Genomic DNA, 26,431 nt, shown 5'->3' on the forward strand with positions numbered 1-26,431 from the left:
GCTGAGATTCACCAACTACATGACCCTTGTCGAAAGCCGAGCATAAGTCTACCAGGAAACCAGCTCAAGCGTGCCTTACAAACGACCTGCACCTATAAGGAAAGATATCTCCAAGAGAGATACGACGAAGTTCTGTCATTTTCACAACGACTACGGGCACGATACTAACGAATGCAACCAGTTGAAAGATGAGATCGAGTTCCTGATTAGGCAGGGACATCTAAGGAGATATGTGCGAGTCGTAGGAGCCAGCGAGTGGCTCAAAGTGGCAACGAGCAGGCGCCTGCAGGCCAACGCTCGCCACCCCTACAACCAGTTCCTGTGGCAGGCACTTTACTCACCATCTGTGGAGGCCCACACCTTGCAGGGGACAGTGGGAAGGCAAGGGAACGATACGCTTGAACCCTATGCCATGACCAGGACATCGAGATGATGAGTGTGGAGGATCGAGCACCAAAGAAGGCTCGAATAGAGGAGGAATTAATAACCTTCTCTAAAGACGATGCCCAGCACGTACGATTCCCACACTCCGATTTGCTGGTCGTGGACGTGGAAATTGCCAACATGATGGTGAAGAGGGTGTTGGTTGACACAGGAAGCTCGGTCAACATCTTATACAAGTTTTCACTGGAGAGAATGAAGCTATCCGTCAAGGACCTGGAGCCATGCAACCAAACCATCTGTGGTTTTTTCGGCGAAGGGCTCGCCCCAACTGGGTTGATTAGGCTTTCAGTTACAGCAGGTACTGCACCTGCTAACAGGACATTACTCACTACTTTCATAGTAGTTTATTGTCCTTCGGCATACAATGCTGTAATTGGGAGGCCAATTCTGGTCGACCTACGAGCCATCACTTCAATATGGCACCTTTCCATGAAATTCCCAATAGACGCAGGGGTAGGATGCGTATTGGGAAATCAGCGGGAGGCAAGGGAGTGTTACAACGCCTCGATAACCAAGGCAAAGAAATGTGTGTCAAGAGATGTTCTCGGAAAAGAGTTGCAAATGGAAATTCATGCTCAGGCCTAGTCAGGTGATAATGTCACCAAATAGGGCGTTGCCCAAAGGGAGGATAGAGACTTGGATCCTCGCTTTGGGGATTTTGAGGAAGGATTAGGACCCATCGAGGATCTTGAAGAGGTCCAACTCGATGAAGAAAATCCGACCAGGGTTTTGAAAGTCGGTAAAAACTTAGAGACAACTCGATGCTACTGCAGGGCATGAAATTCTCTCTTTTATTGATGCATACTCCGAATATAATCAGATTAGTATGCATCCCCCTGATGAGGATCACACTATCTTTCAGACTGATACCGGGCTTTACTGTTACAAAGTAATGCCCTTCGGTTTGCAAAACGCTGGTGCGACTTACCAGCGACTAGTCAACCACATGTTCAAGGAGCTGATCAGGACAAACATGGAGGTATACGTCAACGACATGCTGGTTAAGTCGAAGAAGGTAGAAGGGCATGTAGAGGATTTGCAGGAGTGCTTCAACGTCTTGAACAAATATTAGATAAAGCATAATCCCCTCAAATGCTCCTTCGGAGTAGGATCAGGGAAGTTCTTGGGATTTATAGTTAACTCGAGAGGAATTGAAGCCAATCCTGAGAAAATCAAAGCCCTGATCGATATGAAATCGCTAGCAAAGATTACAGATGTTCAAAGTTTGACCGGAAGGATTGCTGCTCTCAGTAGATTTATTTCGAAATCAACGGACAAGTGCGTTCCATTTTTTAATCTACTTAGAGGCAACAAAAAATGAGTGGACGGAGGAGTGCGAGCAGGCTTTCCAAGCATTAAAGACTCACATGGTGCAACCACCCATCCTATCAAAGCCAGTCGATGAGGAAACCTTGTTTGTCTACTTGGCGATTACGGAATATGCTGCTAGTGCTGTCTTAGTAAGGGAAGAAGAAGGCGTACAGAAGGTTGTTTATTATGTAAGCAAGAGGATAGTTGGAGCGGAGCTCCGATATCCACCAATTGAAAAGTTAGCCTATTGCTTAATTTTGGCCTCAAGGAAGCTGCGACCTTACTTTCAAGCCCACCCAATCACAGTTTTGACCGACCAGCCTCTACGGCAAGTGTTGCAAAAGCCAGAGGCTGCGGGAAGATTGTTGAAATGGGAAGTCAAACTTGGCCAGTTCGATATCTCTTACTTACCACGAGCAGCGATAAAAGGACAAGCCCTGGCTGACTTCATTGCAGAGTTCACTAAACTTACAAATAGCGAGCAGACCGAAGAGCCTGAGTCTCAAAACCAACCTCCCTCATGGAAGTTATTTACAGACGGCTCTTCCAATGAGCATCATGTAGGAGCAGGGGTGATCCTTATTACGCCTGAAGGGCATCAATTTCACTGTGCAATCAGTTTTGACTTCATTGCTTCCAACAACGAGGCTAAGTATGAAGCGTTGCTCGCTGGGTTATGATTAGCCAGGGACATGAATATAAAGATACTTGACATCTATAGTGACTCTCAACTGATGGTAAATCAAGTCATGGGAGAGTACCAAGCCCGAGGTTTAAAGATGGTTGCCTACTTAAACAAAACAAAAGATTTGTTAGCACCATTTAATAAGTACACCCTTCAGTAGGTACCTCGCGAACAGAATTCAAACGCTGATGCTTTGGCCAAGCTAGCAAGTGCAAAAGATACTGATACTTTGAACATAGTGCCAGTTGAACGACTATTTGTACCAAGCATCCAAGCAAAGGAGACCACTTTGGTGATCCAGGTGGCGGATACATGGATGGCACCATACATAGAGTATCTGACGCAAGGCGTGTTACCAATGGACAGAAACAAAGCTAGCACCATTCAGCGACAGGCTGCTAGGTACATCCTAGTCGATGGAATCTTGTACCGAAGGGGATACTCAATGCCACTCCTCAGATGTGTTTCGAAAGAGAAGGCCAAAGAATTGATGAAAGAAGTACACGAAGGCAAGGGTATTTCTAGCCAACAATGAATAAAGACTCGATGGAATTCATACGGAGGTGTGACAAGTGCCAGAGATTCTCAAAAATCCAGCGAGCAGCCCCTAATGAACTGAAATAGATGCAAAGTCCGTGGCCGTTTGCAGTGTGGGGTATAGACTTAATCGGATCTTTACCCACAGGAAAGGGCGGCGTCAAATATGCTGTGGTTGCCGTCGATTATTTCACTAAATGGGCCGAAGCTGAGCCACTCGTAACCATAACGACCAAGAAGGTGCTGGATTTTGTGGTCAAAAACATCATTTGTCGCTATGGATTGCCAAGGAAAATATTCTCAGATAACGACACACAATTTGATAGTGATTTATTCACGGACTTTTGCGAATGGCATGGGATTATCAAGAGCTTTTCTTCAGTCACTCATCCCCAAACAAATGGACAAGTCGAAGCAGTCAATAAAACGCTAAAGGATACCCTGAAGAAAAGACTGGAAGAAGCTAAGGGTGCATGGCCAGAGCAATTGCCTAAAGTCCTTTGGTCGTACATAATTTCTCATCGAACAACAACAGGACATACTCCATTCTCTTTGACTTATGGGTATGAGGCTATGTTGCCTGTTGAGTTAGATCCACCATCACATCGCAGAATAACGTACGATCAAGGCTATAACAATCAACTATTGATGGAATCCCTGGAATTGATCGATGAGAAATGTGAACAAGCCCACCTATGAGTAGTTGCGTACCAGCAAAAAGTCGCCCGATATTTCAACTCTAAAGTACGCTAGAGAAAATTCAACGTCGGAGATTTAGTACTTCGAAAGGTTTTTCTAAATACCCGCGACCAGGCTACTAGGGTACTCGGACCTAATTGGGAAGGACCATACTAGATTGAAGAAGTCCTCCATCCAGGCACCTACAAACTTGCTCGCTTAAATGGAAATCTCATTCCTCGCTATTGGAATGGAGAACACCTGCGCAAGTACTGTCAATAAACAATTCTTCTTAAATAATTGGCTTGTATTAATTTTACTTTTTACAAGTTATGAAAAAGGGTTGGTCATTTTATGTGACTAATTGCTTATAAGTGTAAGATCTTATTGATCACTTGTACATACACGTTTTGACCATTTATTACGAGAAATATAAGGGACTGCGCGCAGCCAGTCATTCTTGCCAATTATTGTATTTATTACAAGTATTTGCTCATTACGTGTGTTGTTTTGCTGTATTATCATTTTAGTTATTTTGCTCCGACCAATAATGTTCAAACAGGTTCTAGTCAAGGAAAGTGACCAAGGACCTAAAGCTCCTCAATCACTTGGGGGGCATATAAGGCATCTAGTAAGCAAAGCATATCAAAAGGTATGTAAACACATGAGCAAAATAAGTGAAAGCATGCTAAGGTACTTAGAGTATTTTTCAAAATTTTATATTTTGTTAAATCAATCCAAAGTACTATGCTAAGTTCGGTCATGCGAACATATGTTATAATAAAATGCAAATATTATAATATCTTAAGGAAACCTTTTACACCGTGAGCAGTTACTGCTCGGATGTAATTGTTCAATTAAAAGTAAAAGCTGCCCATGCAGCAATAAAATTTTAACTAGAAAATTAAAGTGTCTTTACATCACGACCCGTAGGTCATGTAATTAAAAGATAGAAAGGAAAAAGACTAAGAGGCTAGAGGGTCTTGAGGAGCGTCCTGGTCGACAGCTGCGCCAGCTTCATTATCTGCACCATCTATCCCTGTTTACAGGGACATCTCTGGGGAAGCAGGACCTTTAGCCCTCTCTTCTTCCTCCAGGCGAATGGCACACTGAGACATTAGAGTCTGCCTCAGGCGATCTGATAGGTAGCTAAAGTTAGCCTTTCGGTTGTGCTTCAAAAACTCGTAGAAGCAAAGATGAGTGGCTTCCTTGTACTTCTCCAAGTTCTTGGTTCGAGTTCCTCAAGCTCCTTCACGCGCTTTTACAGCTCCTCCGTCTCCTACCTGCTCACAATCAAATCAAGCTTGAGCTGTTTGGATTGTTGGTAGTTGAGTTTGGAACTTTCCCTGAATTTTTCTTTGTCTTTATTGGATTTCTTCAGAGCGTCTTGACTCTCCAGCAGCTCCTCGGTCAGAGTGGCTTTTTGCTCAAGCAGTCCCTCATTCTGCTTAGACAGCTCCGCACTTTTCTCAAGCAACTCGCCGTTCTGCTTGGTTAGCTCATTGTTCTTCTCGAGCAGCTCAGCATTTTTTCTCTTCAAGTGCTTTCTTAGCCTCAGCAAGCTTGGTGTCAAAATTTTTGGTCTTGGACACCATTGCACCCACACGGCGCCAGCCAGCGGTCATGGTCAACAATCCTTGCAATCAGATGAAAATGGTAAGGCGATGGCAGAAAATCAAAAGCAAATTATTCAGCATCAGGAAGTAACTTATGCTAACTATCTCATTCAGCTGCCGGTTGAGTATTTGGTCAGTCTCCATGGCCTCTTGACTGCGTTTGTGTTTGGAGAGCTTGTATATCCTCTCCCTGGCTGAGCTGACCACAGAGCTGGACAGGGAGCCTTCGGGCTGAGAGGGCTGAGTGCGGTGTGTTCGGCTGGTAGGGTCTTGAGGTGTGGGGTGCTGGTCGACAAGTGTTGGAGGAGTAACGTCCTGGTCGACCAGAGGAGTTGAGGCGGGCTGCTCGAGTGGCGATGGAGGTGGCGTGTTCTCCTTCCAAGGGACAGTGGCTGGAGGATCCTTAGTTCGAGCCTTCTTTGAGGCGGTTTTACTGCTCTCCCCCCGAGTCCTCTTGCTGTCCTTCTTCCTGCCTGAAGATGCAGCGACAGCCTTGTAATGCTCGAACACGTCTTCAGATGACATATCTGCATAAAAAGAAACAACACAAGCAGTGAGACAAGATATATAGAAGGAAATAAAATGAAAGTAAAGAGATTATAAGTAAAGTACCCGTGCTACAACTACTGGTCGCTACATTACTTACTGAACTACTTACTGCCTGGAAGAAATCTGAACTTAAGTTTGGAGTATACTTAAAGTTGCCGTCCCCGTCAAATAAGTGACAGGGAATTAGAAAACTATCTAAGAGCGAGAGATCAGTACCGTTCTCATCTAAAGATTCGTCGATGGGAGTGGGAGGTTCGGTGGCTTTCCTTTTTCCCTTTCCCAGTGGGGCGGGCGGAGTGGCAGCTCGCGAGATGCTAGAGGGTTCCATTATTATCACTTCAGCCGTCCTCCTCCTTTGAGGTTGTGACACGTTTGGGTGCTGCTCGGTAATCTCCTCGCCAGTGGCACTTCTCACTGTTGACTCCCTCACATCCTGGTGAGGAGCCAAAAGCCTGACCAGCCTAAGGTTAGCCTCTGTGAACAGATGCTTGACGCTCTTCTCCACGTCAGTCATACTGGCCAAGAGGGCTGATTGAACCTCCATGTTTGGAGTAGGGTCTGGTCGCAACCATGGGCCTGAAAGGCGCTAAAAATCTAAGGAAAGTGCAGGAAAAAATTAAAGAAAAATAAACGACCATGGGTGTTAAAGTATTACCTCCTTGGGTGAAGGCCAGATTGTTGGCAACCATGTCCGTAGTCAGGAAGTACTCAAGGTGGTATGTAATGCCCTACATCCTTAGAGCCATTACTAAGTGAGTTTAAAAACGTGCATTCAACTCGTTAGTTGAGGTTTTAGGTCAAATAGTGTAATTAAGCCATAAACAGAGGAAAAACTTTAGAATAGTTCCACTTCATTGAAAATCATAAAAGTTTAATACCTGGGATCCCAAAATACAATTTAGAAACATTTACAACATATAAATTGAACCAAGTCGACTAAACGACAAAATCTAAGTTTATTTACAAACACCTCCCAAAATCCACTGGCTGTGGCAGCCAGGCTGGCCAAACATGTACACGCCTGCTACACTCATGGTTGGTTGGCTTTCTCCTTGCCCTTACCTGCACCACAGAGCATCTGTGAGCCGAAGCCCAGCAAGAAAACCCATAACAGATAACATATGCAAAACATACACCAAGTACATAAACTGGCCATCAATAGGCTAAACACTTACGGCCTAGCCGTCCCAGATGCCTTACCAGACCCTGGGTTCGTAGTCCACACCACGAGGATATCCCAGGTATCCTTTAGGGACTCGCCCTGGCAACTCGCACTCCACATGCTCAACGCTGCTCCCGACCCCTTGCCGTACTTGGCCTCACACTCAACATGCCTAACGCCATTTCCAGCCCTTTGCCGTTCCCGGCCCCTGCCGACCTCGGCCTACACCATTCCTGGCTCTTGCCGATCATTCACATAATTTCATTCATAGCATAATAAACAAGTACGGAATACTAGCAAATTCAATCAAAGGGCTACGCCCAGCAATTCAAACACATTGGGCTCAGCCCTGCATACAAGCTCTATGGGAACAAGGGTTTTCTTACCTGAGTCCCGATCTCTCCGAGCACCGCTATCTCGAGCACAGTCCTCTAACTTGAGCCTCGTCGAAACCCTAGTCACAACACATTAACAATATCCATCCATCAAGTTCTAATCCATTAAATAACTTTGAGCCATATCTCTAACCTCCGGGACCTTGAATTCTATCAATCCGGGTGATAAAATCCATCCTGAGCCTTAACCATTGAGTTCCCAAACCTAAACACCCTTAAAAATACAAAATGGCACTAAGAGCCGCGACCCTACCCACAAGCGCCGCGACTAGCCTCGAAACAGAGGCTAGCACCTCACTGCCACCCACACGGGCCGCAGCGTGCATCACCAAGCGCTGCGGCGCGCACGAAGCTTCTCGGCCTCCCATGGTCGCGCGCACACACGGGCCGCGACATGTCCATCCTAGGGCCGCGACCCTCACCTCCAACCCAGAAATCTTCATCATTTTTCTACATTTTTCCTCAAGCCAATTCACCCAAAACTTAGCTGACAATCCCAGATAATCAACACAAATATTCCAGCTCAATATCAACATCAAAACCTAACAAAACCTGCTCCAAAACTCAACTAAAACACTCAAGAACAGATCAAATTCCAATCACATGCATATCCTAAAAACACAGCAGAAATTCAAGCTTAATTCCCATGGTTAGAGCTTACCTTTGCTGAGTTTAGTCTCTAAGTTTGATCCTTAATTCTCAAGCTTTTAGCTCCTAAGATTTCCCAGCCCAATTCCTTGTTTTAACTAGCTTCCACCAAAATTTTTCCGTGAGTTTGTCTTAGAGAGTGAAAGAGAGAGGAAGATGAGAACTATCTTCAGCTGGAAGGAAAATAAGGGTCGGTTTCTACAAGCCTCTAAATGATTCTTCCCTTTGTTTTAGTTGACTTAGTCTATGTGGTTACCTCAAGGCTCGGGGTACCAAAACGTCCCCGAGGGCAAAATGGTAAATTTCCCCAGTATTCCCTCCTAAACATTCTAACCTCAAATATATCTCCAAATATTTATTTCCATACCCCGATAACCCCATAATACATCTAATACCCAAACTACCCCTCGACTCGCCCCGAGTCGGATTCTCAACCCTGCTGTGACTTTCAGGCTAACCGCTCCCCAGGACTGTCTCAGATTCGTGCTGCATAGATATCACATATATATAGCATTTATCACATTTATACCCCTAATACCCAAACGGGGCCCACATGCATATTTAACTCAACTAAACATGCATCATTGTCATATATTCACACAAATTCACATATTAAATCATTTATTGCCCTCCAGGCACACTAATCAAGGCCCTAAGCCTTATTAGCTAATTCAGGTCGTTACATGGTACCCCCCCACATTGGAAATAAAAGTTGTGTCACTCAGGAAAGTACGGGATGTTTCCTGGTGACAGAAGTGGAAGAACCCCGTGTTTTCTTGGTTGGGGTTGGATTTTAGGTCGAACAGATAGTTGACCTCGTGTGGTGTGGGGACAGGCCATTTCTAATGGCTATAAAGGATATAGAGTGTCGAGAGCATTCTATATCCATTAGGGGTTATTTGAAACGGAGCGACCCCGAAATAGTTGGCCACTCCTTGGAAGAAAGGGTGAAGAGGCAGGATAGCTCCTGCCTCGATGTGATACCTCGACCAGGCGCTGAAAGTGCCTCCAGGAAAGTTCGCCCTTTGGTCTTTGGTGGGTTGGACTAAGGATACCCCAGGAAGTCCGTATTTTTTAATATAATTCGCAATCATCCTAATTGTTACTCGGCTAGAAGGGGCGACATACCATTCAACATCTAGTTGAATGGCATTTCGAAGTTGAGCGTGAGTTTGGATGCTAGGGTCGGGGATATTTCTTTCTTGACCACTAGTCGAGGGAATTTCAGCCCGATGAGTAGGTTGATTTGAAGGATTGGAAGGTTTCTTTTTCTGGGCTTTAGTTTTTTCTCGACCCATATTTTGGATGAGGGTCGATGAAGTGTTTGAAATGGCGCGAGAAAAGGGAATTTCAGGTATTAGTAATGACGATTGCTCCTCATCCTCAAGCAATTGAACTAGCAAGTCATCGTCGATGGGTCTCTCACCTCCCCACGGATCTTGCATGAAAAGCTGCGAACAGAAAAAGGGGAGATGAGAACTTAAAGCTTAAAAGCTTATGTTGAGAGTTGGAATAACATTGCTCGCGTATAAAAATTAAGTTTTTATATAGCTAGCAGCATTATAACAAAAACACTAAGTCTCTTACGAGCAGTTTGAGAAACAGATTGAAAAGTGGAAGTAAAATTTTTTTCGGAGAAAACTTTTTCAACTCCAAGAGGGCGGGAAAAACCCAATTTTTCAACTAGCTTAAAAATCGAATTTTTACTTCGATTTTACGCCTTAAATCTACGGTCTCAACTATCAAACTGGCTCCTAACTCCTATACAACACTATTTCACTTCCCTATCAAGCATCAATCAATATGCCCATTACCCTAAAACAGTTTCGGTCAAGAACAGTCAAGAGCACAGATTTGAATACATAAAAAATAGTTTTGCATGGCATCTCAAACATCCAAGGGGTTCGTAAAACTTGCTTGGATGAAAAGAGGGGTTTGAAATGAAAGCTTTAAGCGTCCAAACAGAGGATCCTTAGAACAGCAATGGAAGCTCCTCAAATTTTTTGGGCTCTGAAAGTCGAGGTTCTTAGGAGTTCTTGACAAGAAAATGGTGAGTGAAAAGTAAAAAGTAAAAATATGGATTTGGGGTATTATATATAGTGACTACGACATGATAAAAGAGGTAATCCTGAATTACTTTTTTCTGAGTATTGGGAAGTGTAATAGCCGTCAGACAAGTTTTTGGGAAACCAAAAAGGCTTGATTAGACATGATTGATTGCTTTTTCCGAGAGGGCATGGGCGGCTTTGACAGGTTTCGTGGACTAAGCGAAAGGTCAGTTTCCTAAGTTTACTTATTGCTGGTCACAATAAATAAACTTGGGGGGAAAATGCTTACCCAAAAAACGGCTGCTGATGATGTGACAATGATTTCTCACATGTGGTTGACACGTGGCGGAAGTGCTGTTCGACTATCGACCAGAGGCACATCACTCGTTAGGCTTAACTATTAGATATGACCAGGCTGGTCGTATCATTTGATTTATTTACTTCTAAGATTGTAATCCTATAATAATTGCATTGAATATTTCCTCTTTATTACCTTGATACACTGTTATTAAGGACAGTTAAGGCTCATTGGCTCATGTAACCCTCCTTGAGCCTATAAATATGCATGAAATAGCTCAAGGAAGGGACTTTTTGATCTCTGAATCTTTTTCTTAAATATTGAGAGAGAGAGCTATAGTGCGATTATCCATCGTTTCATTGTAATTCTCCCACGGTTTGTGAAACTCAAGAACCCTAATTCTTTGATCACGGCTTTGAAATTCAATATTAATAATAACACTAAGTGGACGTAGGTCATTACCATTTTAGGGGCCGAACCACTATAAATCGTTGGTGTTTCCTTCTTGTCCATTAGATTAAACTCTTAATTGTCGTCTTATTTTCTGTCGTATATTTGACTCCGTGTCGTTGGCCAAATCGATGGTCAACATCATAGTTTATGGTATTAATTTATTTCAACATACACACAAAATTCCTTTTATTTAAAAATAAAACTTCTCATTTTTACTAAAATTCCAGCAACAATATATACCCTCAAAATCACCATTTTTATTTTTTAAAAACTCATATTTTCTCTAAAAATATAAAAAAGACTGTAGGTATTTACTTGAGTGAAAATATCATTTTAATGTATATTAAAATTTCCATTTAATTTCTTAAAACATCATAGCACTTGCAAAAATTATTAAAGCATGAGAAAACATTATTTTCATCGTATTCTAAATCATTTAAACACCCAAAATCTGCAAGCTTAACAAATAAAAAATCCATATTTTACATCATGCTTCACAAAAATTCATACAAAATCATACATGTTTAATTAAGAAAAATTTAGACACAAACCCTAGCATGTTTCAATCACCCAAAGGAAAACAAAGCTAACATATACCCATTTAAAATCTTACAAACAACCTATCATGTTTCTAGGATCACAATTAACATTAAAACATACAAGGAAAACAAACATGCTTGAACATCACCCCTAGGCTGAAACACACCTAAGATTCACAACAAAATATATCACAAAAATTCTCATAAACATATCCATCAACTTTCATGGACTCAAACTAGAAATCCAAACTATTTATCATGCCACAATTTACATAGAATCCTAGAACATGAATCTAATGTAAAAACATAATAAAAATAACAAAATATAAAGGTGGGTACCTAGACATGCATAAGCCGAAACCCACATACACCCAAACATAAAATATCATCATACTTAGCAAATCAAAACCAAATCCCTCATGCATTAAACCACAAACCCATCATCATATTTAGTAGTTCACAAACTAAAAACCTTGCATGCTTTTACACAACACCTTAAAATAAACCATAGCATCATATTATAGGGAGAAAACATAGGTGTCACAACATCAATTATTTCCATGCTTCTTACAACAAACCTTCTCACCCAAAATCAACAAAAAACAAACCATTATACCATCATCTCATGTAAATCAAGAATACAAAAAAAAAAAAGTCTAAGGGTTCATTACGTCTCTTGATTGTAAAATCAAGAACACCCAAGTGACCAATACTCAACTATATCACCCCTTGTTCAAGTCTAGGTTTTTTCAAAAACCCACATGAAGAGAAGAAGAAAACCAACAATACAAACAAACTCTAATCAAAACACTAGAATCAAAAGAAGGGAAATTATAAAACATAAACATAAAGAGGCATACCCTATGATTGATCCCTTCTTCTTCTTCTCCTCTTTCTCTCCTTCTCTCTCTAGAACACGCCTCTCTCTCTCTCTCTAGGCTGACGGCACCAGTGGAGGATAATGCTCTTCTTTCTTTTTCCTTCCCTCTTTATTCTAATCTACCCATAATAGCCTAAGGAAAATAATTGGTAAGTTTCCCCTTTTTGATTATTTTCTTTTAATTTTTATTTTATTTAATTTAATTTTAATTGGTATGAAATAAATATGATAACATCTCTTCCATTTTTAACTAAAATTCACCCAAATAAAATAGGAATGAAACCCCATTTCCCACTATGCTCACACATCCAAGCCCCTTTCCCTTTGTTTTTATTATTATTTTTCAATTTAAATAATTAAATAAATCTAATAAAAGGAAACTATAAAGTGTGTAGCAAATTCTACACATGTGCACTAAATTCTACACATGTGCACCATGCAACCATGCACATGCACGCACTCAATAACTAGGGTGCATCACTACCTACCATACACCTTAGTGCATTTAACCAAAACTCAATTATTCACATATTAAAATAAACAGATAAATAACAATTAACAATTTAATTCACAAAATTCTACCAAACAATTCTAACAACTAATTTAAACAAATAAATAAAATAATTCACAACACTTAACAATTAAATCCAATAAAGCACAAATTTAAATAAATTTTTTTCTTTTGGTGCGCTACAATATTCCCTCCTTAAAAGGAATTTCGTCCCGAAATTCTTTCTTACCAAATAATTCAGGGTATCTTTCTCTCATGTCTTCCTCCAACTCCCATGTTGCTTCTCGTTCCGTACTATTCTTCCACAACACCTTAACTAGTGAAATCCTTTTGGATCTCAGTTCCTTGATTCCCTTTTCAATAACATGCTCTGGCTGTTCATCATAACTTAGGTCCTGCTTCAGCTGTAACGACTCGTAACTCAAAACATGAGAGGGATCTGACACATACTTACGCAACATCGAGATGTGAAAGACGTTATGCGTTTCGGCTAATGCTGGGGGTAGTGCCAAACGGTAAGCAGCTTGCCCTACTCTGTCCAAAATCTCAAATGGACCTATATATCTGGGGCTTAACTTCCCTTTCTTTCCAAAACGCATAACATCCTTCATCTGTGAGACTTTCAAGAAAACAAACTCGCCCACTGAAAACTTAATGTATCTTCTCTTAAGGTCAGAGTAGCTCTTTTGCCTACTTTGCGTGGTAAGCATCCTTTGGCGATTCTTCTGGATCACCTCACTGGCTTCCCTAACTGCCTTAGCGCCTAAAATTTGCTTCTCCCAAACTTCATCCCAGTGCGAAGGAGATCTACACTTGCGCCCATAATGCATCTCTTATGGAGCCATCCCAATGGTAGATTGGTAACTGTTATTATAAGAGAACTCCATTAGGGGTAAGTATCGGTTCCAAGACTCTGAAAAGTCCAAAGAACAACATCTCAACATGTCCTCTAGAATTTGTATAGTTCTCTCTAACTGCCCATCGGTCTGAGGATGAAATGCAGTGCTAAACTTTAACCTTGATCCCATAGCTCTTTGTAGTCCCTTCCAAAAGTTCAATGTGAATACTGACCCTCGATAAGAAATTATCGACTTTGGCACCCCCATGAAGTCTCACTATCTCAATTACATACAATTATGCATATTGGTCCGCCGAGTATGTGGTCTTAATTGGCAGGATATGGGCAAACTTAGTGAGCCTATCCACTATTACCCACACATAATCATGATGCTTAGTGGTTCTGGGTAGCCCTACTACAAAATCCGTTGCTATATCCTCCCATTTCCATTCAGGAACATAGAGCGGCTGAAGTAACCCTGCTGGCCTTTGGTGTTCTGCTTTGACTTACTGGCAGGTCAAACATCTGAAAACAAACTCAGCAATATTCATTTTCATTCCATGCCACCAATATACCACTTTAAGGTCTTGGTACATCTTTGTGGACCCTGGGTGTAAGGAATAGGGAGTTATATGCGCCTCTTTCATAATACTTTCATTAATCTCAACATTATCAGGCACACAAATCCTATCCTTGTATCTTAGCAATCAACCATTGGACATTGTGAAGTCACTGCTCCCATTTTCTTGTACCAAAGCCTCTTGCTTCATCAGAGCATCATCTACTTTCTATCCTTCTCGAATTTGTTCTAGTAGGGAGGATTGTAACGTGAGGTTTGCTAGGCTTACTGTCACAAGTTCGATGCCTGCATTTATAATCTCTTTCTGAAGAGGCATCTCTATTGTATGTAGTGTTGAGACACTGCCATGTCCCCACCTACTTAATTCATCTACAACCACATTGGCCTTGCCTGGGTGGTATAGAATCTCACAATCGTAGTCCTTCACTAATTCCAACCACCTTCGTTGCTTCATATTCAACTCCTTTTGCGTGAAGAAGTATTTCAGACTTTTATGGTCAGTGTATATTTCGTACTTGTCCCCATATAGGTGATGTCTCCATATTTTCAGTGCGAACACCACTGCTGCCAACTCAAGATCATGAGTGGGATATCGTTGCTCATAATCCTTAAGTTGTATTGTAATGCCCCGACTAATTCTAGACCTCAGACCATTAAAAACTATTGAACATAACTACTAATTTGAATACATATATAAGAAATAACATAACTTTATTTAAAATCCAAAATATTGTGCCAAATACAAAGTAAAGTATGAAATATAAAATACAGTATGGGTACCCATTGTTTAGTACATAAAAACATCATAACTTTAATCAAATGTTTAAAAAAACTAAGTGCGAAAATACATAAAGACATAAAACAAAAGACTTCATCCTTGATCTTCCAGCAATCCACTCAATCCATTCATCCTCAACATACATGTCAAGCTGCCACAAATCCTTTCCGCCTTCCATATTCATTTTCCTGCATCATTCTAAAAAGAAAGGAATGAGCCTAATGCCCAGCAACGAAAATCTACTAACAACATATATCATAAATCATAAACATAAGACTATATCATAAACATATACTGTAAAACATGTGACTATAAAAAAAAACCTATATCATATAGGACTACAATATTAATGACCATTAACTCATTAATGTGGTATGTGATAAAACCATCTAGGTCCTCAGTCTACTAATCAAGGTAGGTTAGATCACAACTATAGTATATGATAACCCATCTAGGTCCTCTGTCTACTAATCAAGGTAGGGTAACTCATAACTCTAAACCACGAAAAATGATAAAAATTCTTGGGGTTTGCTATCTAGGCAAGTCATATCCAAGCGGCTATAACATAAATTCTTGGGGCTTGCTACTAAGCATGTCATATGCCCAAGGACTATAACATATATCATATCATAACATAAAACATATCATAACATAAACATATAAACACATAAAATCTAACCTATTTTCCTTACCAAAAACTGGGATATGGAGACAAGAACGGGATTTTGGAACACTCCTAAAACAAACAGTAAGAATAGTGAGCTTCAAAAGAAAAAGAGATGAAAAAGAGAACTAAACCATCCAAGTAGAAACTTACCGAGAACCTTAATGTTCAAGGAACTTATACACCTAACCAAGAATCATAAACAAGAGTTAGGATCTGAAAGAAAATGGAATAAAAGAACTATGAAGAACTGGACTTAAGGATAGGAATATCTTGAATGATCTTATGACTTGATCTATACCTCGATACCGAAATAACTCTATATCTTACTTCCCAAGTGTTTAGAAAAGCTTTTATCCCAAAACCCAACTGTTTCTCTCTATAGTAATCTTAGCAGCTTGGAGGCTCTGAATAATGCTTGAAGAATGAAGGAAATGGCTGAGTACTAGGTCCTATTTATAGAGTTCAAGGAATGAAACTAACCCCTTTTAATTTGAATAAATAAATGAATATAAATTGAAAAGATTTGAATTTTCGTTTAGCAGATGCCTAGAACTCGGTCAAAATCGTTCAAAGGCAGGTCCAAGTGGTTAAGGCTATTTTTAAATTTAAAAACCTCAAGCTTTCAAAAATACATGCTAGGGGCGATATATCGCCTAGACCTATATCCCGAGCCCCGTTCGTTCGTTCGTACGAAGTCGATGTGTTTTCCGTATCTCCCGTAGGCAATATATCGACCCATATAGCTTCGATATATCGGTATACGTTGATATATCAAACACGTATTTGCACTTTTTCAGCATATTTTGAATTGATTAAATAGCTTTGACTGAGTCAAAACATGGTCTTAACAGCTGCTGGAAGGTTCTAGAGCTTCTAAATCTTTCTTTTATTTAAATTATTCATCAAAAATACTTAAATCTTTAATAAACATGATTATGACAAGTGTCACATTCTTAATAATTCTATCTAAACCTTAAGTTATAATAAATAATATTTCTTGGACCAGCAATATTAATCAAACCTTATGTCATAATTAATATTTCTAAACTATAGGTTAAACTTATAAAATCCATAACTGTTGCTATGAGTTTCCAACTAAGTCCCGGATTGAACCAAAATCCACGAAAACTAACATACTACAAGCTACTACTAGCTACTACTACTGTAACACCCTGGATGGCCAAGACCGTTACACTGTGTGTTTATAAAGTGCCAAACTTGCTAATCAAGTCCTTTAGTTAAAATTGTGTCACAGAAGCTATAGAGGAACTAGGGTTAAAAGTGTGTTGGTCTCAAAGGTCACATTTTCATTAAGGAACATTACTTGGTTACACGGGATCCCAAAAACACAAGTTTAAAGATCGTTTACAAAAGTTATAAAACTCAGGTACAATAACCAGCCATGCAAGGCAAAATAAACAGTTAGGTAATCCTTGTCCTGACTCACTCCTCGACCATGGTGATCGAATAGCTGGCTATGCACATTTCACCTCGGAGCTCTCCACCTCAGGCTTGGTCCAGCTTGCCTTTGCCTTTACCTGCACCACGTAGCACCCGTGAGCCAAGGCCCAGCAAGAAAACACAACAACAACAGAGCATAAGCAATCAGCAGACAAGTCAATATCTCACATTGCCTTACATAACCTCAACCATATAATCAATCAGAATAATCAAGTATTCCACATACTAGGCATATTCATAACATGTACAGTTACAAATGATAACTAGGGCTAGCGCTCACAGGCTGCTCCCTCTGTTATCCCGTTGTCCTTGGCTACCAGTGGCCAATCTGCGCCCTGTGCGCTAATATCCTGTAAGGCACTCTTAGGCCGCTTTTACATGTCCCATGGCGTAATACCAAAATTGACACGATACAATTCCCGGGAGCACTTAGTCCCATCACAATCATATAACCGGGTGCAGTTTTCTTACCTTTCAATTTACTAGATTTGATCCCTCGACTCCGTGAGCACGATCCCCCTCAAGCCCTAGCGCTCACCTAATCACAATCATGGCCAAGGTCATTATCAATCCACAAGTTCAAAACCTATCCCCGGGGCCAATCCCGAGCACCCGGGATGTCCTAGTTCCACCAAACAAGGTGGTGGAACCAAACCCCAAACCTTAGGTCAAAAACCCTTGCAAATAACCCTAAAATCCCCTTCAGGAGGCAGGGTAGCGCTACAACACTCTTGGGAGGGCGCTACAACGCTACAAACAGAAGCCAAACTCCCTTCAGCATAATGGCCTAGCGCTACAGCGCCCAAAGGCTAGCGCTGTAGCGCTAGTCACAGACAGCCCTGCACTGATTTTTCCCTTCTGCGATTTCTTCGAACCAACCTCAACCAAACCTCTTCCAACTCTTACCCAAACTCAAAAACAACCTCATGACCACACTCCACTCATCCCAAGCACCCCAAAAATCTAAAACCCAAGCACATGCACCCACAAACTCAGAATTCACCATAATCACTTCCAAGCTCTAAAACCCAGTAAAAACCAGCTGAACATCAAAGTTTAGAGTTTAGACCTTATACCTTTGATAGAATTTCAACCAAAAGCTGCCTCTAGACTCCCTTGGCTTGCTCCTCCTCAGCCTTAAGTCTGAATTCCCTAAGGTTCCATCCAATTCATCTTAAACACCACAACTCAAAAACCAGAAACTAAAACTGTAGAATTCTAAGTCTTACCTCAGGTGCTGATGAACCCTTGCTAAACCTCTGTCAATTCATCAGTCTTAGGTTAGGATCCTTGATGCCTAGTTAATCCCAGCTCTCCTCTGAGCTTTACTCCAGAAATCCTCAAGAAACAGGTGAAGGAAGCACAAACCGACCTAGAGAATTCTCTTTGTTTTCTCTCCTTTCTTTTCCTTTTCTTTCTTTTTTCAAACTTCTGCAATGTTCTACAAATCCCACTAGCATAAAACCTCAGTAATACCCATCCTTAAAAGCCAAATGACCATTATGCCCTCCCTATTAATTCTAATCCTTTAGTCCACTTAAGGGCATTTTAGTCATTTTACCCAATTTCCGCTAATTCCTCGAGTGTCTCCAATATTTCCCGCTTAATTCCCGATACCTAATTAATCACCAATAGTATTCCCCAATGTCAAGATAGCCTCCAGTATATTCACCAAATTCCCATTTATACCCCTAAGCTAACCCCGAGCCGGGTATAAATCTCCGCTATGACCTTTCCGCTACTTGCTCACTAGGATCGTCTCGAGTCACAGATCACAGATATATCCACATAATAATGTGGTATCGACAATTATCACATATATCAAAGAAGTTATGCCCATAATGGCCAAAATTTACGATTATGCCCTTCTAACCTAATCAGGGCCTACATGCATACTAACACACATGGTCATGCATCTCAAATACTCAAATAGTCATATAACATGCTTAAAATCATAATCATGCATCTTAATCATTAAATCCACGCATAATTCCCATTATGCCCTCCAGGCACGCTAATCAAGGCCCTTAAGCCTTATTAGCAAATTTGGGTCGTTACAACTATCCCCTCCTAATGAGAATTTCGTCCTCGAAATTTACCTGAACAACTCGGGATACTGATCCCGCATTGCTGTCTCAAGCTCCCAGGTCGCCTCCTCGACCTTACTGTTCCTCCACAGTACTTTAACCAAAGGAATCGTCTTATTCCGCAACACTTTATCTTTCCGATCCAAGATCTGAACCGGTTGCTCTTCATAAGCCAAATCTGCCTGTAACTCCAAATCTCCATGCCTCAACACATGAGTCACATCTGAGACATACTTCCGAAGCATGGAGACATGGAACACGTCATGAACTCCAGACAACGATGGCGGCAAGGCTAACCTGTAAGCCACCTGACCAATCCTTTCCAGGATCTCGAATGGCCCAATGAATCTAGGGCTTAGCTTGCCCTTCTTACCGAACCTCCTCACCCCTCGCAGAGGTGAAACTCGAAGAAAGACATGGTCACCAACCTGAAACTCCACGTCTCTACGCTTAGGATCAGCATAGCTTTTCTGCTTACTCTGAGAAGCGAGCATCCTAGCCCGGATCTTCTCTATGGCCTCACTTGTCTTCTGAACCATATCTGGCCCCAAATACCTCCTCTCACCCATCTCATCCCAATGAATGGGTGATCTACACTTCCTCCCATATAACATCTCATAGGGAGCCACTCCAATCGTTGACTGATAACTGTTGTTGTACGAGAATTCAATCAACGGAAGGTACTTACTCCATAAACCCTCAAAATCAATCACACAGGCTCTGAGCATATCCTCCAATACCTGGATCGTCCTCTCAGACTGTCCATCAGTCTGAGGATGAAAGGCTGTACTGAACTTCAACTGAGTCCCCAAAGCTTTCTGCAAACTACCCCAAAACTTGGAAGTGAAAATAGGATCCCGGTCCGACACTATAGACTTAGGAACCCCATGGAGACGTACGATCTCCCTCACATACAACTCAGCATACTGATCCACAGTATACGTTGACCTCACTAGAATGAAATGAGATGATTTGGTGTATTTATCCACTATCACCCACACCGAATCATGAAGTCCTACTGTCCTGGGTAAACCCCCTACAAAATCCATAGTAATATCCTCCCATTTCCATTCAGGAATACCCAAAGGCTGAAGCAACCCTGCTGGTCGCTGATGCTCAGCTTTCACCTGCTGACAGGTTAGGCATCTGGCAACGTACTCTACCCTATTCCTCTTCATCCCGGGCCACCAATACAAAGTCTGTAGATCCTGATACATCTTTGTGGTACCCGGATGAAGTGAGTACGGCGTCGTATGTGATTCATCTAATATCTCTCGTCTGATCCCCCCATCAGCTGGAACACAAATCCGTCCCTGATACCGAAGTAATCCAATCTCAGAAACTGAATAGTCCTTAGCTACTCCCGCTAAGACATCCTCTCTAACCTTCTGTAACTGAACGTCTGTAAACTTCCCTTCTCTGATCCGCTCTAGTAGAGTCGACTGTAGGGTAATATTAGCCAACCGGCCCACTACCAACTCTATCCCTGCTCTAACCATCTCATCAGCTAACTCCCTTGAAATCTGAAGAACTATACAACTGACCTGGACCTCTGCGGCTCAATGCATCTGCCACCACATTGGCTTTCCCCGGATGGTAAAGAATATCACAATTATAGTCCTTTACCAGCTCCAGCCAACGCCTATGTCTCATATTCAGGTCCTTCTGTGTAAAGAAATACTTCAGGCTCTTATTGTCAGTATATACCTCGCACTTCTCCCCATAGAGATAATGCTGCCAAATCTTCAGTGCAAAAACCACTGCTGCTAGCTCCAAGTCATGAGTAGGATACCGCTGCTCATACTCCTTCAACTATCGTGACGCATAAGCTATAACCTTCTCATTCTACATCAACACACAGCCTAAGCCCAACCTCGATGCATCACAATAAACAACAAACTTCCTTTCTTCCGAAGGAAGACTCAACACTAGCGTTGTAATAAGTCGTCGCTTCAATTCTTGGAAGCTGTCCTCACACTTGTCTGACCAGATGAACTTCAAATTCTTTCTTGTCAATTCTGTCATCGGTGCTGCTATCTTCGAGAAGCCCTTTACAAACCGTCTGTAGTAACCTACCAACCCCAGGAAACTCTGCACCTCCGAGGCATTCCTTGGCCTCGGCCAATCCCTAACTGCCTCTATCTTAGATGGATCCACCTTAATCCCATCTGCACCGACAATGTGTCCAAGGAATGTCACTTCAGGTAACCAGAACTCACATTTCTTAAACTTAGCATACAACTGATGTTCCCTCAACCTCTGAAGAACCTGTCGAAGATGAAACTCGTGCCCTGCCTCTAAACTGGAATACACCAAGATGTCATCAATGAAGAATATAACGAACTGATCTAGAAAATCCTTGAACACCCTGTTCATTAAATCCATAAAGGCTGCTGGGGCGTTGGTCAACCCAAAAGACATGACCAAGAACTCATAGTGCCCATACCGTGTTCGGAATGCCGTCTTAGGTATGTCCTCATCCTTGATTCTCAGCTGGTGATAACCAGATCGAAGATCAATCTTTGAGAACATCGTCTTACCCTGCAACTGATCGAACAAGTCATCAATCCTTGGTAGGGGATACTTATTCTTGATAGTTAGCTTGTTCAATTCTCGATAGTCGATACACATCCTCAAAGTCCCGTCCTTCTTCTTAACAAACAGAACTGGAGCACCCCACGGCTATTTGTTCATGGTAATCCTGTCATGAAGTCCATGGCTATATCTTCCCATTTCCATTCTTGAATACTAAGCGGCTGCAATAAGCCTGCAGGCCGCTTATGTTCAGCTTTCACTTGCTGGCATACTAAGCATTTAGACACATATTCTGTTACGTCTCTCTTCATTCCTGGCCACCAATAAAGTGCCTTAAGGTCGTGAGTCATCTTAGACGACCCTAGGTGAACTGATGGGGTATTGTGTGCCTCTTATAAAATCTTCATCTTAATTTCATAGTCATTCGGCATGCATACCCGACCTTTATATCTCAAGAACCCCTGTCCTGATAAAGAGAAATATGTGGCCTTGCCTTCTTTGACTGCAGCTATGTGAGATACTAACGTATCATCATGCCTTTGCCCCGATCCGTATATCTTCTAACAGACTTGACTGGATGGACAAGTTAGCCAGTTTACCAATGACTACTTCTATTCTGGCATTGATCAACTGTTGCTGGAGCGACTTTTCTATTCCGGATAATGCTGCTAGATTTCCATAACTCTTTCTGCTTAGCGCATCAACAACTATGTTTGCTTTTCCTGAGTTGTATAGGTTTTCGCAATCATAATCCTTTACTAGTTCTAACCACCTGCGCTGCCTCATGTTGAGCTCCTTCCGTGTGGAGAAATACTTTAAGCTCTTGTGCTCCGTATAAATCTCACACCGTTCTTCATAAAGATAGCGGCGCCAGATTTTCAATGCGAAGACCACCGCTGCCAACTCCATATCGTGCGTTGGATAGCGTTGCGGGCCCGTTGAGGGAATTTGGGTAATTTGGCTCGTTGAGGGCGTAATTGTATATTTTAATGCATGTTGGTGAATTATTGATGAGGCCACATTATAATGTGGATCTGTTCGAACCATTCAGCATGAGACGATCTTTGAGTGCAAGTTAGCGGTTTGGTCATAACGGGATTAAGTTCGGGGCTCGAGGTGAGTCTCAGGGTAATTTGGTGATTAGAGTGTTGCTTGGAATTAAAGGGTAATGGGATATTAATTATTGGTATTTGAGAATTTTGGGAATAACGGGAATTAGAGGGTGTTAATTATGATTTACGAAATAGGCAGAAAATGACGATTTTACCCTTGGGAGCCTTTAGAAGACTTTATTTGACCTAGGGGCAAAAAGATCTTTTCACCTTAAGTTATATAAAAGCCATTGAAGGCTGTGGAACCTAGGCCAAAATAGAGCATAAAAACTTCCTCCCGTACATCATTTTCTTCTCCTTTTCCTTTGGATTTTTTAGCTTCTTTTGAGGATTCAAGCTAGGGAAGTGGATCTTCAGGGCTTAGGATTGTGTTCCACCATTGAAGAGGATCCTAATCTGAGCATGAGGTAAGTTTCTAGCCATTAAAACTCTAGCTTTGCTCTATTTTTGGTTTGGTTTTCAGCTTGGATTTCTAGGTTGGTTAAAGGGAATTGATGGGAGTTTTTGGCTAGGGTTACTTGGGTTATGATGCCTAGGACATATATGGATGTTTTTGGGTTAATTTGGGACTTAAAATGAGGTTTGGAAGCTTTTGGTTCAGGTTGGAAATGGTGGAGTCGAAGGGGGAAGTTTCAGGGCCATTCTGGCTGGGCGTAGCGCTACAGCGCCCACAAGTGGGCGCTACAGCGTTACTCAGGGTGGATTCTTGTTTATCTTGGGCACTGGGGCGCTAGGGGGGTAGCGTTACAGTGCTACCTTGCTTCTTCAGATTTATGTTTTGGGCATTTTTAAGGGTTTTTGGCTCAGGGTTTCAATTCCTAAGGCTCAGGATCGAATCTACTCACCATTTGGGTACAATCCGGGGTCCCAGGAGTGAGGTTTAGGTCAAGACCCTTTTATTGTTGATTTTCATTAATGGAAGTTATAATTGGTTATGATTAGGCAATCGCTAAGGAATCAAATGGTTGATTGTTCTCAAGGGTCATTCTTTTACTATTTCTCGCTCGAATTGGAGGTAAGAAAACTACACCCCATATGTGGCATGCATGGTTATAATTGAGGCATGTTGAGTGTTTAAATGTGGACATTGATTGCATATCAAATACTTAGCAAATCTTGCTTACTTGTGAATGGCACTGACTTATAAGCCAAAATCGACAATGGTGTCAGAACTAACTGTGAAGCTGTGACTTATTAGTCAAGTTCGACAGTAGTACTAAGCACTGGTCGTATGTTATTGACCTATGAGTCAGGAGCGACATAAGCGTCAAGAATGCAGAGCTGAAAAGATTAGATCTAATCGATATCAGCATTGAATGACTCACCATGAGCATTAATGCTGGACCGACCCTAAGTTTGATGAAAACTAAAAGCGCTTGCCTAGTTCCATGACTAGTCACTCAGAGCCAGGGCCAGAAGGCCCAGGTGACTCCATCGTCACATGGCTAAGGGTACGAAACCCATACTAGTGACTCCATGGTCACTCAATTAGTTTACATTAGTGACTTACAACATCAGTCACTCATTTGTTTGGGGATATAAGCTCTGGATGATTATCATGATCATCATTTGATATTATATAAATGCAGTAATGAGTTTTCTTGCTAGGCTTTGGCTCATGGGTGCTATGTGGTGCAGGTAAAGGGAAAGAAAAGCTCACCTATCCTTGAGTGCAGAGCTTAGGTGGTGATGTGTACATATGCGGCCGCTTGACCACCACGGCCAAGGAGTTTCTCGGAGGAACTAGGGGGTTAACCCTATTTTTGCCGCTTAGGTTGCCGGGTTGTAACTTTTGTACTGTAATGACCATTTTGTATTGTATATAACTTTTAAACGTTTTTATGGGCCCAAGAACAGTTTTATGTTTTAAATAAAATATATCCTTTCCTTTTTATTGGTTTTGCACCTTAGTCTGTTAATAACACCTAGATGCACATTTATAACCAAAGAACTCGATTAGAGAGTTAAACACTGTTCAAACTTCACAATAATGGTCTTGGAGTAACCAGGGTGTTACAACTTGGTATCAGAGTGTGTCAAGGTTTAGGGTTCTTGTAGACTGGCTGGGCATGTACACTCACCACTGAAGGCAAGCTTGACTCATGGTTCGGTAACTATTTATGTAGTTATATATTTAGCTGCTTAAATATAGAATAAATGCTTTACCCGTTTACATGAGATACCCTGATAAGGCTATGCCTTGAATACCGCGTCATCAGCAAGAACGTGCTTATTTGTACTGATATTGCTAGAACATGCTTATTAGTATTGTTCATTGTGAATTATTATTTGATACATGTCAATGCTAAATGCTATAATCATGTATCCATCTGTATATTTGTATAACTGTGGAATATGATAATTATCTGCTTGTTCTTGGACCGTGAGGCGGCAAGAGGTTTAGTTATCACTGCCTGACTGGCCGTATTGACTATTGCAGCAAGGTTTAATTTGATAAGAATGATTCCAAGATAGACAGATTCATCAGCTGGCGAGGGTGATCAAGGCCTGAATAACAACCAGGGTCAAGAGAATGATCAGAATCAGATTCCACAGCCAGCTCCTGAGAAATGGCAGCAATTATTTAATGATCTGCAGGCTACAGTATTGAGGCAGGGAGAAGAACTCCACCTTTTGAGACAACAGCAGGTTCTTGAGTAGCCAGTGTACCTGAGGCACCTCCTGTATCGGTGCCAGCAGTTGAGCAGCTGCTTGAGGTTGGTAATAAATGGGAGCCTCTCTATGAAAGGTTCAGAAAGCAGCAGCCTCCAGTATTTGAGGGCAGTGCAGATTCTGTTAAAGCTGAGCAGTGGATGAGCATGATTACCACCATCCTGGATTTCATGAGGGTGACTGGTAATGAGAGAGTGGCCTGTGCCACATATATGTTTCGGGAAGATGCCTGAATTTGGTGGGAAGTTTTATCCCAGACCAGAAACATCAATGCCCTGAGTTGGGAAGAGTTTCAGACTCTGTTCAACGAGAAGTACTCCAATGATGCCATCAAGGCGACAAAATCTGAAGAGTTCATTAGACTACTTCAGGGGAGTTTATCAGTGACTATGTATGCCCTGAAGTTTGATCGATTGGCAAAGTTTTCCATGGAGCTGGTGCCCACTAATGGGACCAGAAGGGGGAGGTTTCTCCAGGGGCTACAGCCTATACTAGCCCGAGATGTTCGCATTACCACTATGGCTGGGGTTACTACCTATGCACAGGTGGTTAAGAAGGCACTCATAGCTGAGAGTGCAGAGAACAAGATCTCGCGAGACAATGAAGCCAGAAAAGAGTTTAGGAGGATAGGTTTCCATTTGTTTGTTCTGGTAGGGGTGGAGGCCCCAGTGATCAGAAGAGGAAGGTTCCTGATACCTTCCTAGCTCCAGGTCCTGACAGGCGACCCCGTGGTATTTCAATGAGCCGCTAGAGTGGTAGTGAGGCCCGGAAGACTTATCCTAAATGCCCTAGTTGCAAGAGTGTCATTTGGGAGAGTGTAGGGCAAGGGCCCGCTTTTTATGTGGAGCAGTGTGTCATCTCAAGAAAGATCGCCCTAAGGCAAGAAGGGAAGAACCCAGAAAAGCAGACAGCTCAGCCCCAACTCGAGTGTTCGCATTGACACAAG

The sequence above is a fragment of the Humulus lupulus genome, chromosome 8 (assembly GCF_963169125.1).
Source record: "Humulus lupulus chromosome 8, drHumLupu1.1, whole genome shotgun sequence".
NCBI lineage: Eukaryota > Viridiplantae > Streptophyta > Magnoliopsida > Rosales > Cannabaceae > Humulus > Humulus lupulus.